Raw genomic sequence first — 18,644 nt, 5'->3', positions numbered from 1 at the left:
AAACTAGTCAACAGTAATAATTCACCATCGGTTCCGTTGCTTTCAGCAACCCCTGCGACGATGGGTTAAGAGAGGCCGCCATTGGCTGCTCTGCTGTTGGCACGCGCGCCGATCTGCACGAGGATACCCATGAGAACCTACAGTAACAAAAAAGAGAAAGGAAAGCAGGGCCATGTTTAGTTCACAGATTTTCTGAATTTGGTACTATGCAAAAAGAAGATTTCCCGTTACATCAAACTTGCAGTACATGCATGGAATACTAAATGTTGACGAAATCAAAAACTAATTGAACAGTTTGGTTGTACTTTACGAGACGAACGTTTTGAGCCTAATTAGTCAACGATTGAACAATTATTACCCAATAAAAACAAAACGCTACAATGTAGCTACAGTACGCCGAATCCGGCGGCGCCGAATCCGGCCTCCAACTAAACATGGCCCAGGTTTCGTCGCATGATTCGGTATCCTGTCAAATCACACTGTGCACGGTTGTTGATTAGGCCATGCTTTCCATACCTGCTACATTGTACACTCTCAATTTGGAGAGAATTTCTTATTTGACACCAGACAAACAACCCGTTTTTTTTTACCCTCAAAAAAAAATTCTGTTCCCTATTTGACACCGAGTTCAACTTTCGTTCCTTATACGACACTCCGTCGGGTTTGCCATCCGTAAACCGTTAACTGACATGTGGGCCCCACCACCCTTCTCCCCTTAACTGACGTGTGACACCAGACAAAACGACGACGGCGCTTGGACGGGGCGCATCCGCGCATGGAGGTGGCAGCACAGGCGCGCTCGCGCGGCCAGGGGCGCGTCCCGTCCCCGCAGCTCACCCCGCACCCGCTCCCGTTGCTCCACTTCTTCCGCTCCCTGCCCAACGGCGCCGACCTCCTCGTGCACCCGCAGCACCTCCTCAGCTGCTACGTCTCCCTCCTCCACTGCTTCGCGCGCTCCAGGGAGACCGCCGGCCCCAACGCCACCGGCCAGGCGTGGCAGCTCATCGCAGAGCTGCACGCGCACGGGGATGCTATCCTGAGGCACCTCGCGCCGGCGTCGTCGGCCTCGTTGATCTGTAGCCTCGCGGCGTTCGGACTCTCCGAGGAGCTGCTGTGGGTGTGGCAGGCCATGCGCCTCGCCGGCATTGAGCCGTCCAGGCTCACCTACAACTGCCTACTGGACGGCCTTGTCAACGCTGGTCTCCTTGACACTGCCATCAACGTGTTCGACGCAATGTCCACGGAAGATCGAGTGCGTCCCGACGTGGTTTCCTACAACATTCTCATCAAGGGGTACTGCCGCGCGGGGAGGATGCAGGATGCGATGGCACGGCTTGCGGATATGAGGGAACAGGCAGAGCTCGCGCCGGACAAGGTGACATACCTCACTCTCATGCAGCGCCATTACAGCGAGGGCACGTTTCCACAATGCATAGCACTGTTCCAAGAGATGGAAGAGAGGGGAATGGGGAAGGAGATACCTCAACATGCTTATGTGCTGGTGATCGGCGCCCTCAGCAAGGACAGGAAACCATTTGAGGCGCTGGCTGTGTTTGAGAGGATGTTGAAGCGAGGTTGCCCAGCCAATGCAGCCATGTACACTGCGCTCATTGACTCGATGGGTAAATTCGGGAGGGAGAAAGAAGCAATGGCACTCGTTGAGAGGATGAAGGCCAGTGGAGTTGAGCTTGACGCGGTCACATATGGTGTGGTTGTTAACTGCTTGTGCAGATTTGGCAATATGGATGAGGCACTTGCGTGCTTCAGGAGTTGTGTAGAGAAGGGTGTTGCAGTGAATGCCATTTTCTATACAAGCCTAATTGATGGCTTTGGAAAAGCTGGGATGGTTGACCAAGCAAAGGAGCTCTTCGAGGAGATGATTGCTAAAGGATTTGTGCCTGACTCATATTGCTACAATGTTCTGATCGACGCATTAGTCAAAGCAGGACGAACAAGAGAATGGAAGATGATGGCTGTGATCAAACAGTCTACACATATACCATTCTAATTGATGGTTTGTTCAAGGAACATAAGAATGAGGAGGCACTGAAGTTCTGGGACAGCATGATTGATAAGGGAATCACCCCAACAGCTGCAGCTTTCAGGGTCCTCGCCAATGGACTCTGCCTTTCTGGTAAATTCAGCCGTGCATGGAGGATATTGGATGAACTGGCTCCAATGGGTGTGATTCCTGAGACAGCTCATGAGGATATGATCAACGTGTTGTGTAAGACTGGCAGATTCAAGCAGGCCTGCAAATTGGCAGATGGCATTGTGCAGAAGGGCCATGAGATACCTGGGAGGGTTCGAACGATGATGATCAACGCGCTAAGGAAAGTAGGAAATACCGATCTGGCATTTAAGCTGGTGCAAGAAATACCGATCTGGCAACGGTGGCGCATCCCTGCCGTGACGACGACGACGACGACGCCCGCGCCATCGCGCAAGAGTCGATCCACGTCCCCACCGTGACAACGACGATGCCCAACTCGCCTCCTGCTGCTCCAGTTCCTGGACGACCTGAGCGCGAGTAGGAGGACGCCGTGGAGCACGCGGACTCCGCCCCCCGTGACGATGATGGCGGAGTTGGCGGCTCAGGCTTGCCGTTGAAGATGGCGTTGAGGAACCTGCGAGCCGCGCACCGAGGGACGCCGGCCTCCTTGGCAGCCTTCTTCTCCGGCGCGGGCTCAGACTTCGCGGCGGCGGCGACGCTCGAGACGAGAGCCCGTCATAGCTGGAGCACTCGGAGAGTCGAAGAAGCTCGACGTGGTGACACCGTGCGGCCCTGGAGCCGCCGCCGCCGCCTTGCTGCCACGATAGCTCCTCGCAGCGGGGATGGGACGCGCCCCTGGCCGCGCGAGCGCGCCTGCGCCGCCACCTCCACGCGCGGATGCGCCCCGTCCAAGCGCCGCCGTCGTTTTGTCTGGTGTCCACATGTCAGTTAAGGGGAGAAGGGTGGTGGGGCCCACATATCAGTTAACAGTTCACGGGTGGCAAACCCGACGGAGTGTCGTATAAGGAACGAAAGTTGAACTCGGTGTCAAATAGGGAACAGAAATTTTTTGAGGGCCAAGAAAGGAACGAGTCATTTGTCTGGTGTCAAATAAGGAATTCTCTCCTCAATTTGTTTTATAGCGGATTGCTGTCTATTATGCATAGCACCATAGGCACGGCAAATGCACCGACGCACTAAACGGCGAACAAAATCGGGTGAACGGTCAGACAGCCCCGCGACTTTTTTTAAAAAAAAATCTATGACTTTTTTTTTAGAAAATTACAAAGTTATATGTAAAACTTTTACATATAACTTGTGAAACAAACTTTGTATAACTTATACACATGACTTCGACATATATCTTTAATGTGACAAAGCTACGCACATAACTTACACATATAACTTACTATGTGATAAAGTTATACGCATAACTTTTATGTATAATATTTTACGAAACAAACTTATCAACATAAGTTCTTAGAAAGCTACAAAAATTATACACAACTTTTATGTATAACTTGCTTGTATAACTTAGATATATAACTTGATGAATGACTTAGATGAAAAGTTGGACATATAATTAAACAACTTAGATGTACAAATTTAGAGGCGCGGATGTACAAATATGAAAACTCTGTACGAAAATAAATATGTAGTATAATTTGTTTGTTTATTAAATTACGTAAAAATTATCAAAAAAAGTTATAATAAAAATTATGGTGATAACTTTTTCTGTAAAATGTTATATTGTCAAAGTTATCAGTATAAGTTATAGAAATAAATTAGGTCCCGTAACGTATATGTATAACTTAGTTACTTTCTAAAAAAAGAAAAGTTGATGATATTACTTTTTCCAAATAAGAAAAGTCGCGGGTGAAATACCGCCCGAATGGAATTAGGCAAATGCACATGTAAAGATTTTTTTTACTCTTATTTTTTTTACTTTATGATTTTACCCCTGCGATTTTAAAACGAAGAGAAACTTTGCCCCTATTCCGTAAAGGGCACCTAACGGTGTTAACCTTTGTATAATTGGACAAGTTTGCCCATGCATTTTTACCCCTATTATATTATAATAATTATGTTTTTACCCCTATTTTCATATTAGCAGTTTGACAATTTTCATACAGAATTAGCAATTCAATCAGTGCAAAACTCAATATTTTTTGAAAAAAAAAATCAACAACATTTCAGCTAATAATACATATAAACACAAATTAATATGACACAAAGGCATTTCAGCTAACAATACATATAAACACAAATTAGTATGACACAAAAGCATTTCAGCTAATAATACATGTAAACATAAATTAATATGACACAACTAATTAATATCACATTGCGTCAATAGCAACACACCATGTCACTTTAGTACTCCCTCCGTCTAATAAAAAAAATACAATTTTAGCACAGTGGCATAGTTTATTATCTTAAGTTCGATCAATTATAGATAAAAAATATCAATATTTATGATATCAAATAAACATCATTAGATTAATTACGAAACATATTTTTATAATAAATTATTTTGGAGTTGTAAATGTAAATAGTATTCATTAAAAATTTAGTTAAATATAAACCATTTTTTATGGCACGCAACCCATAGTTATATTTTTTCTGGATAGGGAGTATGTGATTTGGCCTGCAAATCATAGCAGGCAGGTTAATAAATCTAGACATGGCTGCTATTCCGCACGGCGGTGAAGTACCCGTTTCAGAGATCGAAGAAAAAGCATATACTAGGCTCTTCCATGGAGATCCCAGAGTAGTCACCGGCATGGTGGAGAGATGAAGCTAAGAACCGAGCCGTGCGTAGCCTGGAGCCTCTCCACGCACGACCCAGGTGGGGGAGCAGGCCGCGGGGACGAGGTGTGCCCTCACGGAGTCTCGCACTACGTAAAAAACGATTTTTAGCAACGGTTCGAATTTTTTATATGGACGGCTGGTGATGGAGCCGCCCCTACAGTGACGTGCTCAGGTGCCCAGACACCAGTCGCCCCTATAAATAGAACAGCAGCCGCCCCTACAAATGTGGTCTGATTTGTAGGGGCGGCTCAATCACCAGTCGCCCCTGGAGTTGCTATTTGTAGGGGCGGCTGGTGATTTAGCCGCCCCTACAAATGCTCCCGTATATATAGCTCTAATTTGTAGGGGCGACTCAATCACCAGTCGCCCCCTATAAATGACCGACATATAAAACAACTGCAGCACCTTCTTCCTCCTCGGGTCACTCACTCTAACCCGTGAAAGAAATGTGGGAAGGCCTTGGACACCTTCCAAAAATTACTCCACTAAGGGGGGAAGGTTTTGGTCTCAAATCCTTTGGTGGAGAGGTTGTAGAAGGTAAGAAAATATTATTCCACACTTTTTTAAAAGTTTTAATGGTTGGCTAGTGAGTAATTAGAGTTTTATTTTTCTCTCTTCTATGGTGTTGAGCTACTTATGAAGCAAATTAGATCCAAGTTTTAAATATACTAGGGTAAATTAGAGAGGGGAACAAGATCATACCCTTATTTGGTCCATATTTCTTGATTTTAGTAAACAATTAGTTAGTTTTATGGATGTTTCATGTGCACGTGGGTCTAGATCTAGGGTTTGATTTTTTTATTAATTTTATTTTTGTAAATTTATGTTTGATGAAATTGGACTAGGGTTTGTATGAAAGATATTGGGTAAAGTATAATTGTTGCTAATTGTTGTCTTTGAAATTATTTATTGTAATCAATAAAAATGTATTTTAATTATTTATGGATAAATGGGTCATTAATTAATTTTACTCTACCATAGTGTGTTTGTATGCTTCATGTAATTATATTAGATTTATATTCATATATATCTGAAGTATATACAATTATTCTCAAATAATTATTAATTTGTTTTATTTTTATATATATCTGAATAAGTAGTCCTTTAATGTTTGTTTTGTTGTTGTTGTAAAAGATGGAGTACAAGAACTCTTGGTGTATGGTTCGTTAAGGTTCAAGGCAGGTTTCCGTGAAGAGGTGGATAAATTTATTGAAGCCGCAAAGAAGCATGCAACGACATTAAAAGAGAATAAGGATACAATTATTTGCCCATGTAAAGATTGCAAGAACTGTATGGCATGGACAGATGTGACTATTATCAGATCACATTTGATTATGCGAGGATTTATCATGATAAAACGGTTATTGTTAACGACGAGGATGAGGATGAATACGACGACGAAACCATAGAATCCCTGTCCCAATATTCAGCAGAGCTTGATGCACGAATGGATTTCGAGTTTGGCAATGAACAAGGTGGTGATGCTGATGGTTGGGATGGTAACGACGAAGATGGTGCCAATAATGATGGTGGAGCACGTGTCGGGGATGAAGATGATTTGGAGGACATGATTCAAGCCGTTGGACCAGAGATTTTACTAAATAGCCCGAAAGATCTAGAAAACCAAGTTCAAGCCTGAGAATCAAGTTCAAGCATGAGAACCAAGTTAAAAAGTCTCATCACGAGATTCTAAGGAGGCCGTCATTAGCAAACTCCACCAAATTGCAAAGCAATATCCAAATATTGATGCCATCGAATGGTCAAATGATTGCCCAAAAATATATAAAAGAGGCAAGCCCTTCCTACCAAATCAAGACATCCAACGCCTACCACTTGGAATAAGAAGGTTCCATGATTGGTACTTACGTATTCTCCTAACGAGCATAGATCTCATACAAGCATGCTTTTCCACCGGCACATTTGGAAGCCTAGCCGGGAAAATTGTCTTTGACTTCAATGACATGCACACATGCTTTCACCTGGGAGAAATGGAGATGAATCTAATTCGCACGTGGTGTCTGTAAGTCCTTGTCCTCCTGATATAATATGAATGTAATCTTTGAATTTTGTTGTAACTAACCAACGCCATGATTTATAGAATGCAAGTGCACATTGTCAAACAAATGCCAAGTGTGAAAGCCGGGTATGTAGACCCTCAAGCTATAGCCCAAACAAATTTTAATTACCCTAAACAGTGGACACTGGATGCCAAAGAGCTAGCTGCTGCAAAGACTCTTCGGGAGAAAGAGCGCATCCGTACGGCGAAACTAAGGGAAGAGTCCCTTAAGGTTGCGGCATACATTGCCTTGGCTTTCAAAAATCTCCAACAACACTCTACTATATGGCTACCATACAACTTCGAGTAAGTTCAACTCTATACTTAAAGCTTTGTTCGATATATTTTATTCGATGCAAAAGAGCTTATCTAGTTCTATGATTAAATCCATGTAGCAACCACTGGATTTGTATAGCCGTCGATGTCGGGAGAAGCATGGCATGGGTCTTTAATTCAATAGATAGGGACCCTGTGACATACAAAGACTTCATATCGATTCTCAAGACGTATACATATCGACAATCCTCATTAGCTTATATGTTTATATACGTACTTGTAACGTTTACTTTTGGATTCTAACAAGTTGTATTTGCTAAAATAATTCGAACAAAGCATTTAGGTTCTATGTCACTAATCATCACGGAAGGCATGATCTAATAAGGAAGGAAAAGCTGGCTATAAAAACACTATCTGCGGTAAGTGTAACTTACTTCTTCAGTACTCCGTTACATGGCTGTCAAAAGCATTACTTAATATTTTCATATGCAAAACACACAGTGCCCCAAGCAGAAGCCTGGGAGTGTACATTGTGGATACTATATATGTTCTATGATGAGTAACACCGGTGCCTACAGGAGGCACCCCTTAAGGGTAAGTTTGAACCTCTTCACCCGTAGTATAAAAACTTCGTACATGGTATGAAATACTAAACCGAAACTTGTTCTCTTGTAGTGGAGAGAAGAGAAAGGAATGAAAAGAGACCTATACAAGGATGACCAACTCTTAGAGCTCGTCGGCGACCTTTGCAACTTCATATTGGATCAGATTGTACACGTCAGAGGTGCCTATCATGACCGAGAGTCTGACTTAGGTACAAATCCTCAGTACCAACACCTTTGTGAGACTGAAAGGCTAGCTCTAGGACGTTGATAACAATGTGTATGGAATTTGTATATTTAATGATGGATTGTATATATTCTTGTGAATTAAACTTGTAATTGTAGTTTATATAATACTCTTGTGCTTGTAGTTACGGTCGCAGAGCGTTCGGCAACGCGAACGTGATTCAGAACGTTGGTCGCGGGGCGTTCAACAACGCGAGCGCTGGTCGCGGAGCGTTCGGCAACGCGAACGCGGTTCGAAACGTTGGTCGCGGGACGTTTGGCAACGCGATTTTGAATTGTAAATTTGAATTTTTTGGCGGGAAAACATACTGTAGGGGCGGTTCTAGATTGAACCGCCCCTACAAACAGGTATTTGTAGGGGCGGCTGGTACTACTGTCGCCTTTACAAATCGATTTGTAGGGGCGGCTAGTAATACGAGCCGTCCCTACAAATTGATTTGTAGGAGCGGCCTGGGAACCGCCCCTACAAATGCATGATTTGTAGAGACGGTTCGGTCGGGGCAGCTGACCAAACCGCCCCTACAAAGGTTTACCAGCCGCCCCTAGAAATGCTTTTTGTAGTAGTACCACACGCGCAACACGGGCGGGCCCAGCCGCCGCTGGCCGGGAGAGCAGGTCGCTGGTGCCCTCACGGCCGCCCCACGTGCGACCCGGGCGGAGCCAGCCGCCACCGGCCGAGGGAGCAGGCTGCTGGTGCCCTCACGGCCGCCCCATGTGCAACCAAGGCGGAGCCAGCCGCTGCCGACTGGGGGAGCAAGCTGTGGCGCCGGCAACGATACCCTGCGGCCCGCCGCGCGGCTCCCCTGGTGATGCTCGATGGGGTCGTGAGGTGGCGAGGGTGGGGGATGGCGAGGTGGCCGGCGGGTGTGAGGGTGGGGGTGTTGAGGTTGCCGGAACCACCAGCCGGGGCCGCGCTACCATCCGACGCCGGCGACGAGAAACCCTAACCCGCGATGGAGCCCTCGCGACGACCTGTCCGTGTGGTCGAGTGAAAGAAGTGCCCGAGCAAACCTTTTTGCCGAGGGGCATTGTTGTCTTTTTGTGTGGGTGTTTTTTTGGTATTTAATCTATCCAGATTAAACGGTGTGAGAAAGTAGGGGTAAACGACAGCTTCGTTTTAAAATCAGGAGGGCAAAATCACAAAGTTAAAAAAAAATGAGGGTAAAATCACCATTGGAGTATAGAGGAGGGGCAGAAACACCAAATTCTCAAGTTTTTAATCCTTTCATATTTTAACACAATTGCATGGAGTTAAAAGACAAATTTTTTTTTTTGAGAATACGACTTCAATTTCATCGAGAAGAAGAGTTGAAAGACAATCCTATTGTGATTCATTCGGATCTACAACACAGAGCTTTGAATGAAACAAATAGACTAATGACTATTTGTCGGTAGACGAGACTGCCACTCATATGCCTATAGGTAAAAAAAAAACTTGGCCACCTTCTTCAATTGTCGCCATGCCATCATACTCAAATCCAGCGAACATGGCTTTTGAAGTATATGTCAGGTACAGAGCCAGAGCTAGTGAATAACTACATAAGTAACGTGCAAAGAAGATAACAACTGTAGCGACAGTATGTAGCTCCCATTTGCGGCACTGGTACGTCATGTTCGTTTGGCTTATAAGCCGTATTTTTTTAGCCAACAAACAATATTTTTTTCTTACAATAAATCAGTCAACAGTACTTTTAGTCATGGTTTATCAACCAAACAAATAGAATATAGTATTTTAAATTTATTTCCACATAGACCTATGCTTTGGGAATATGGGACAGGTAAGGGAATTATTTTTTACCTCCGGCTGGCGAAGAACAAACGTGCCCGTGGGGGTTTGAACCCAACACGCAAGGGTGCCATCTGGACATCCTAACCACTCGGTCTAGGAGCCATTGGCTGAAATCACATTTATAATAGACAACACTGCATTAGCAAACCGACATTCGAAAATAGGTGGTTATTAGTCTTGTCTTTGTGACAAAAGCAATACATCGTGGCTACTTGCTAATTGTGTTTGACTAAATTATCCTTTGCTAGTATTTATACCCTGGCATATATAAACTATCCTAGTCCTAGAAAAACCTTAACTTTTAACGATGGTTTCAGTTTCTATAGGTGTTTTTAATGTTTAGGACATCACTATGGATCATGGCTTGGTAGTGTGATTTCACCGACAACTTAATTACCATCTTGGTGTAAGTTCCAGCAATGCTCTTGGCTCAGCACAATACTTGTAATTTGTGCACGCAGCTTACTCACGCTACTATTTTTGGGCCTAAGATCTCTACGCCATGACATGTTAGGTGGGGATGAGCTCATACCTTCTGCTATTGTATCATGTTTGTTTCTCAGAATTTTGCATAAGCAAGGAAATTGTTTCCGTAAGGTTATGTTATCCAGCCACTTATCTTTTCAGAACCCAATTTGGGAGCCATCATTTGTAATAAAAGCTCCAAAGTAGAAAAATTGCGCTCCCTCTTCATAAAACTGGTCCAAAAATGTTGAGTCCTCACTTGCGCTAAAGGCTCACTTCTTAGGTAGGAGTATTTGTTACTGGTCAGTTGCTGCCATATACATTAGCTGTGAACAATTTAAAGAGCCATTTACTTAGCAAAGCGACATTTTATATATATATATATATATATATATATCGGGAGGTCTCGAGTCCCTAGATCTCCGTAGTCTCTAGGGCCGCACAGAATTTTGCAAACTCGTAAAAATCATATATACGCAACTATGGAATTTGTTGAAAAATTATTTGGCACAACTAGAGATGAGACTTATGACATACGGAGCATATTCGGTTGAGAATTTCAAGTTCGCACCCGGTCTAGTTTAATAGATATAAAATGACAGCACCATATTTAACTTGCACAAACGGTTATGCTGATGTGGATAGGTGAGCCACTTGCACAATCACAGATTCAGAAAGGAGTTCAAGCGTCGAGTGGGCCTTCCATAGGCGTGTCAGACCCGAGTTGCCTGCTGACCACCCCTTCCCTCTCACCCTCTCCCTCTCCCACGCGCCATCACCCCACCGGAGAGGGAGAAGACAGTGGTGGCTAGGGTTCCGGCCTCTGCCCCTCTTCTTCTTCAACTCTAGCGGGCTTAGAAGGGGGTTCGGGGGAGGCAGGTCAGCCAGGCGATGGAGACGGCTAGGCCAGGTCGGAGCGGGGGGGTGGGTCGTGGCGTTGCTCACCAGCGAGCATGGTGTGATGGCGGGAATGGGGGAGGGGAAGGAGGAGGTCACTAGAGCCGCGGCAGGGTCTCGCCACGGCAGGGCGGTGGGCGGCAGCGGGGGCGGGTCGAGGAGAAGGAGGGCGAGGTCAAGGACGTGGTCACAGGCGGAAGGAGGAGGAAGAACAAGAGGTAGTTGGGGGGGGGGGGTGGCTTCGTGTCACACTGGTGGGACGCCAACACGACCCTTTGATAAGTCAAACTTTAGTGGTCACTAGCTAGACCTCCACTCCTGATTATTAGTATAAATAGGCAGTGTCAAGACGGCCTTTTTTCTCATCACTACTCCGTACGCACTAGTCTCGCTCTGTTGCATCTCTTAGCCAGCTGCAGCCTGCAGAGTTCCAGGTTTTAGTGCGTGGTGGCCATGGAGGAGCATTTCAGGAGAGTGGAGTTCGGAATGGCCTCCCTTCAGAGACGCCATTCGCTGTCATGCCAGACGGTGCGGTGATGACGACGCTTATCATTTACCTCAACTAGTATAGTGTTTGTGATAATGCCACGGCTGCATTTCAGGGAGACCAAATGGAAGCATGGTTCTTAGTAAATTGTCACCATATAGTTTCCTCAAGCAAATATCTAAATGGTGAATTGTCAAGGCGCTCAACTTCTGCAAGAGCAAAATGATTTATGGGTGTGAATATGCATATCTAGGCCTTGTTAACTCAATATATATACAATAGCGCACTGCTAAATTAGAATTGAATCTACCAAGCAATGAAAATTGGTCCATAAAATAACAGAACAAGATAAAATTCTAGAACAAAAGCGATAAATACATATTCTCTTGTGATATTCTTTTCTCCTGTTGCAACGCACGAGAATATTTATAAGGATAAATGGTAGAGAAATAATTTTAGTATCAATAGAATAAACATATTTTAGCAAGGCCAATAAAATATTGTATTGTATCTAGTAGCAAAAGGACTTAAATTTAAGTTCAGTAGCCCCAAGTTCAGTAGGAAAAGGACTTAAGGGCAATAAAACATACATGTACACAGGAGAGGGGGTATTATAGCTTACTGAACAGCACTTTTGTTATAACTTCTTTTATAACAGCAGTTGTTGTTTTAACTTAGACAGAGCTACTTGTGTGCTGATTCAAGTTTACCAGCAGCAATTGTTCGCCACTGCAAGTACGGGCCACTGCAAAATTTACAAAGCATCGTTGACCATTAGTTGTTGAGCACTCAAAATACGTACTGCTACCAATTTCTTTGGTTGAGGATCAAACACAATCATCAGCGCATTCCATAGGCAACGAAGCGGGCAACAAAAAGGAAGGGAAGACCGCATACCAGCGCAAACGAGGTTAATGCTAATCTCGCCGCCCTTCATCCTCGTGTCCACAAAGCAGGCGTCGCCTCTTGCCATCCAGGAGCCGGATCCAGGTCGGCCGCGCCGGATCCGCCCTGCGTGCCGCTTCTCGCCACAGATTACTGTTAACATACCAGCAGGAGTGATCGCCAACCCTTCCTGCGCCTCCTTCCACCATCCTATGTATTTGGAAAAAAGCTATATACAATACATGATCTAGGTTGTTTGTCATCATCACTTACTTCAAATCAGTACTTGTCACAATGTCATTAATAATTTTCTGACAGTATTAGTACTTCTGTTGTGACTGAAGAACAAGATGCAATACCCATGTAGATGAGGTAGAGCCTTGAATGTAATAAAAAACTGTGACCAGTTGCTGTCCGGTCCAGAATTTGCCACGGACAGGACACCAGGCAGATCAAGTTATCATCTGTATAACAGGACAGTCACCGATACATAACAAACCAATTTTGTGACTGACAAAAATATCAATGCTGGAAAATTTTCCAGCATAAGAGCTAGATCAGTAGCAATCTTTATATACCAGAGCAACAAACCTTTTAACTATGCGATGGATATCCGTTCCCTTATACCAGAGTCGTTTCTATGTAGACGGGCTTCTTTCACCAACGTGTTGAGTAAAGCTGCAGCAAAGGAAACAATATGAACATTCATTAGGTGTAAACAAATGTGCTGGTTAGTTGGACTCGGCTCAGAATTTAGAGGATGCAGCAGCATTGCATCTCTTTAGACGCAAAGAAGAATTTCTGAAACTCTACAGAACAGTGAATATGATATACCTGCAGAACAGTGTTGCAGGTGAAGATTATGACCCCAGTCAGACGATAGAAACATCCAAGCATCCAGTCTTGCCTGCGACACCGAGCATCATGATCACTTGGTATATTGACACCCGTGTGGATTTGGAGTCGCGCAGCCACCAGAGTCCGCCGTGGGCGAGGGACTGGTCGTGTCGTCGCCAGGGGCCGCCATGCGCGCAGGCCACAGTGGGCGCAGGCCTAGCCGCAGTGCCGCCGGGGGCTCAGGCCTGGGGTCGCCGCCGCCGCGGCCCCAGTTCCTGCGAGGAGAGCCGCGCCGCCACCAGGGCCTGTGGGATATGGCGGCTGCTAGGGTTTAGGGCGCAGTGGCGGACCCAGGATCTGAGACCAGGGTAGTTCTGATAAAAAAATTTCATGTGTAATACTATAAAATCTAAACAAAAAGTTCGACAAACATAGCTATAAATGAACAAAATTACGATAATACATTTAAAATGTTCAAAACTTACATAAATACGCCCTCCATACCGGTAAAGAAAGTCGTTTAGGATATGATTTATCATACCCAGGAGTGATTAATTAAGGGGTATTTTTCCCTGTTTTCCCTTATTAAATAAGGTTGCGGGTATTGTCTATCCAATAAACTTTCGTAGCAGGACTAGTAAGCGTGTTGCAGCCCGAGGCACGAGGTCTCCGGTTCGATCCCTCTCGGGCGTGTTATTTTTTTTTGAAGAGCTCGTGAATTTGCGGTGTCTTCGGCCTAGACTGAGATGAGAGTGACCGTGGACCAGTTTCTGAAAAGTAGTAATAGAATTTTAAGCCAAATTTGTGGGTAGTCCTGGGCCTACCCATGCTACCTGCTGGGTCCGCCACTGTTGGGGCGACACCCAAATTGCCTTTGCGGGAGCGAGGTAATTGGACCGACACTAGACTATGGCGGCCGGGCATGGAGGAGGGGAAGAAGCGCCCGCGGCCACGGAGGAGGGGAAGAGCGCCGGCGGCCACGGTGGAACGAGCTCGCGCCCGCGGCGGCCCTGTTTCTGCACGGATGGTGTTTCAAAAAAAAAATTGCAAGAAAAAGACTAACCTGCTGGCGAGGGATCGAACCCTGGCCGCCGTGCCAGCGTCGGGGGCTAAAGGCGGAGGGTTGCGCGCGGGTGATGGCAGGGGATGATACGGTTCGATTTGAGTGAATAAGCAAATAGAAAGTTTAGAAGTAAATCGGTTTCGTTTAGGTGTAAATGATCATAAATTTCACGTCAGAATAATATTTTTCTCTTACATCAAATCAACCAGCAGTAATAATCCACGATCGTATATGATCGTTTTAGTCCCAGCCGAACAGGCTAGCAGTCTTTTGGATGGACGAAGCGGGAGTTTCTCTGGAGGTCGTTATTTTTTTGGATTTAGCAAAGAAAAAGTCTATAAATGAATAGTATAGATAGATAGATAGCGGCCTGTTCGGTTGACTGGTTCGTATTGTTGCTGGTTCGTGAAGAAGTCCTGCTGGCTTGTTTGTGTGAGAGAAAAATACTATTCTGACTGAAAATTTACGATCGTTTACGACAGGCCACAGCCTAATGAACAGGCTTTATCGAACATACTTCACATCTTGGCTATGTAAAAAGTAAATTAACCATAACAGTAGCTAAGGATTTTGCAATCGTGTCAGTTTGAGATTAGTTTCATCACTGTTAAATTTTTTTTTCACGTAATAGCATTTTTTTCTAAGGCACATAATTGCGTCTTCTGATCAGTGATTCAGATTTACTGCTGCTTTTTGTCAGTGTGTTGCGTTGTTCCAGTTTTGCACCTTGGCATTTCATACGTCTGCATTTAGCTCTAGCCTTTTTAAAAAAAAAAATCCGTTGCTCTAGACAACGCTGTGTATATTTGTGTATTGTAATCTGAAAAGCCAATCTTGAGTATTTTAGGTCTGTTCGTTTTAGCAGGCTCTTGGTTGGTTGGCATCACCTATTGCTGCATGTTGAAACAGGAAGAGATCAGACCAATCGATGCGCAGAAGGCTCCGTTTGCGTGCCCTTAAATCTGGCTTGATCCGCTTCTTTTTTTATCCGGAACAGTGTTTTTCTCTCACAAATTTCTCCAAATTCATTCGGATTCTTCCAAATTTCTCTAAAATTCCTCCGAGCAAACGAGGAAGTCAGCCATCCGTGGCCGAGAGAAGCCACGGCGGCGTTCCACCAGCAGCTGGCGCCTCCCGGAGGCGGAGACGCCGGCCATGCCTGAGCAGGCAATGGAGTTCCTCTCCCGGACGTGGAGCCCCCGCTCCTCGGATCTCCTGTAGATACTGTCGCCTGCTTGCACTGTATGTAATAATGTATGTTTGTGCACGTACATGCATCATGCCATCATGCACGCAGCATAGGGATGAAAATGGAGGGAAACGGACCGAAAAATTCCTCTCCCATTTCTATTTATATATTTTTAGCGGAAACGAGATTGGGTTCCAAAAAAATACGGAATTAAAAACAGATGAAGATAAACGGAAATACAGAAACAAACAAATACGGACGGAGAACCGGAAAAATAAGTTAGAATAACATGATCAAATATTCTTGAGTATACATGAACAAAGTCACAAAATAATATGCACCTACGAAATTATCGGTCTAATATTCACTAGTATACCATGTGTTACACATGTTAAAATGCATAATTTGTGATGAGTAGGTTTATGAAGATATCAATTTCTAGACATATCTCACATAAATTAAAAATAGGATGGAAAAACAGAATAAATACAGGCCAATTATGGATAAAAACGGGATCTCATGGAAACGGATGGAAAAACCCCTTTTCTATTTCCGTAAATACAGAAACGGGATCCTACAAATACGAAAACAGACGGAAGAAAGTAGAAAACGGAACGGGTCTGGAACGGGATTTTTAGGTCTGTTATATATATATATATATATATATAGTTCTCTCGGCCGATTCAAGTCTTTTTCTGCTTGCTTGCTAGCTTCTAGCTGCAAGTTTTTCTGCTAATTAAATCCGGCTGCCCGGGCTGCTGCTGGGATCGGCGTCGTCAGCACCGGAAGATGGTGAGCCAGCAGACGAGGTGAGCAAAGACGAAGACGGGGACGAAGGGAAGAAGAACACCGTGGGTCTCGAGCCAGGAAGAGGCCAATCGTTGTTGGATGGGACACGGGTAAAGTTTCGTTGGGCAACTGGCTGCTTGTTATGTGCAGTGCTCGAACGAACGATCACGTGTTGCTTTGCAGTTGCAACGACGACAGGTACAGGGAGCTGTCGTGGCAAGTGGAACGTCGCTTCGCCCTCCTCTGCCGCGCAGGAACAAGCTCGCCCAACCTACCTGGGTACGAAACGCTGCATATGTAGCATTGCAGCTCATGTCATGCATGAAACGGTCCACACTGTAGCATCGTAGATGAACCTCATGACGACACAAGCCGAGATTACGCAACCAAGAATAAACAGTAACTTAACACAAACATTGAACTTGGCCCGGCATGGCACGTGTAATAACAACAGTAACGCAACCATACTGGCAGCTATAGCTAGTACTCTGCTGTGTTTGTTTTCTGTGTAAAAGTTTAGTCCGGTCACATCGAATCTTTAATACCAATTAGAAGTATTAAACATAGGTTAATTATAAAACTAATTACACAGATTGAGGGTTAATTTGCGAGACGAATCTATTAAGTCTAATTAGTCCATGATTTGACAATGCGGTGCTACCGTAGATATTTGCTAATTGTGGATTAATCAGGCTTAATAGATTCGTCTCGCTAATTAGTCTACTCTTGTGCAATTAATTTTATAATTAGCTCATGTTTAGTCCTCCCAACGTCCTCCTACTCGCACTAGGGAAATTGGATCCTTGTCTAACGAAATAAAGCTCTAGGTTGTCCGGCAACTTCGATGAGTGGCCCATGATTTGCTCGAAGCTAAGCGTTGCATTCTTCTCGTTGCTTTGAAGCATTCTGGTGTTCTTCGCATGCCATCGATGACCTCATCCTTCATAGCAAAATGAGTGGCATCACCCAATACCATTACTGCCACTTTTGTGGATTCTGCTCAGGCATAATCTTCTCCACTAGATCCACAAAGTCAATTATCTACTACCACAAGAAACAACGGATTTGACACCTGAATTTTACGCAAGAACTCATCTCACAAACCTAGCCAAAAAGTGTTTTAAGAATCACGCCTACCACCACGGATCTGAGATGACGATCTCAACACGTGAGATCTTACACGAGGAATCACCTTCCAACCATCATACCATTGATTTAAAGGGAAAAGAAGGTAAAATCCCTAGATGTAGGGTTTGTTTGGATACACTCGTATCCATCCCAACCTACGCGTGTTAGAGTCGAAATTGGACCAAGTTGCGCCCCAATCCACTCCAATATTCCTGGATTGAGGTGAATACGAGTGCATTTAAGCAAGGTCTTGAGTGCAAGTCATGGGATTTCACTACAATCCAGTCATGGGATTTCACTAATCCATCGCCTATGCTCGCCACCACGATGGCCTCTGACTCCGTTTTTCGGTGGCTAGGGCCACAAAATCCACTACCATTCTATGGCTTTGTCAAGATCTCATCATGACTCCTTCGCTTTCTCCATCGCCCATCAGATTTCCCCCACCAGTACCGGACCAGTGAGGCCTGCCCACAAACCACCTCTACTCTTAGCTACGGGTCATCGAAGGTCATACTTGGTGACTCAAAAGGAACCCACCCTCGTACCTTAAGGCGTTGGCTACATAGCAGAAGGAAGAAGAAGTCGAGCGAGGATGGGCCCCATGTTGCAGGTAGAATAGCTGCTATGCGCCTGTTCCCGAAAGAGTGTCATTCTCGCCCTTTTTAGAGTCATTGAGTCTCAAGTTCGACCAAATGTATATCAAATATCAAAAGTACTAATATTTCTAAGGTGTAATAAATATTATTAGATGAATTATAGAATATATTTTCATAATTAATCTATTTGGATATAATATTTATAATATTTTGAAAAATTTAGTCAAATTTTAAAAAGTTTAAATAAAATAATTTAATTCTAGAACTTTCAAGAACGGAGTTCGATTGAGGGCTCAGACCCGCAGGCCCATCAAAAGGATGTTGGGTCCGTTGTTACGCAGTTGGCCCACCAAGAGAATACGATGCGCGGTCGTTGGTACGCGGTTGGCCCACCAAAAAATACGTACTGGGAAGGCCGATGAGCCCGTTGGTACGCAGTTTGCTTTTCTGCGCGTGATCGGCCGTTGCGCTCGACGACAACCTCTGTTGTCATCGGCCAAGGATGCTACGTGCGTGCCGTGAAAGGTGAAAT

At 44.6% G+C, this 18,644-nt stretch overlaps 1 long non-coding RNA gene and 1 pseudogene across 2 annotated transcripts; one reads left to right on the top strand and one right to left on the bottom strand.

Annotated features, from left to right (window-relative positions):
- The first annotated feature begins 775 nt into the window (after positions 1-775).
- Positions 776-8,310, top strand: LOC136455433 (pentatricopeptide repeat-containing protein At1g03560, mitochondrial-like; annotated as a pseudogene).
- A 3,812-nt stretch (positions 8,311-12,122) lies between these two features.
- Positions 12,123-13,677, bottom strand: LOC136453770 (uncharacterized). 2 transcript variants are annotated; one of them, XR_010759068.1, is made up of 5 exons: positions 13,342-13,677; positions 13,099-13,185; positions 12,867-12,971; positions 12,520-12,717; positions 12,123-12,367 (listed from the first exon to the last, which is right to left on the bottom strand). It is a non-coding gene; the product is annotated as an uncharacterized lncRNA (long non-coding RNA). The 2 variants fall into 2 exon arrangements; XR_010759067.1 differs by having other exon boundaries at positions 12,520-12,971.
- Positions 13,678-18,644: the final 4,967 nt, after the last annotated feature.

This window comes from Miscanthus floridulus, chromosome 5, assembly GCF_019320115.1.
Source record: "Miscanthus floridulus cultivar M001 chromosome 5, ASM1932011v1, whole genome shotgun sequence".
Taxonomy (NCBI): domain Eukaryota; kingdom Viridiplantae; phylum Streptophyta; class Magnoliopsida; order Poales; family Poaceae; genus Miscanthus; species Miscanthus floridulus.
Note: the sequence above shows the minus strand (reverse complement) of the source record. Positions and strands in the feature narration are given on the sequence as shown.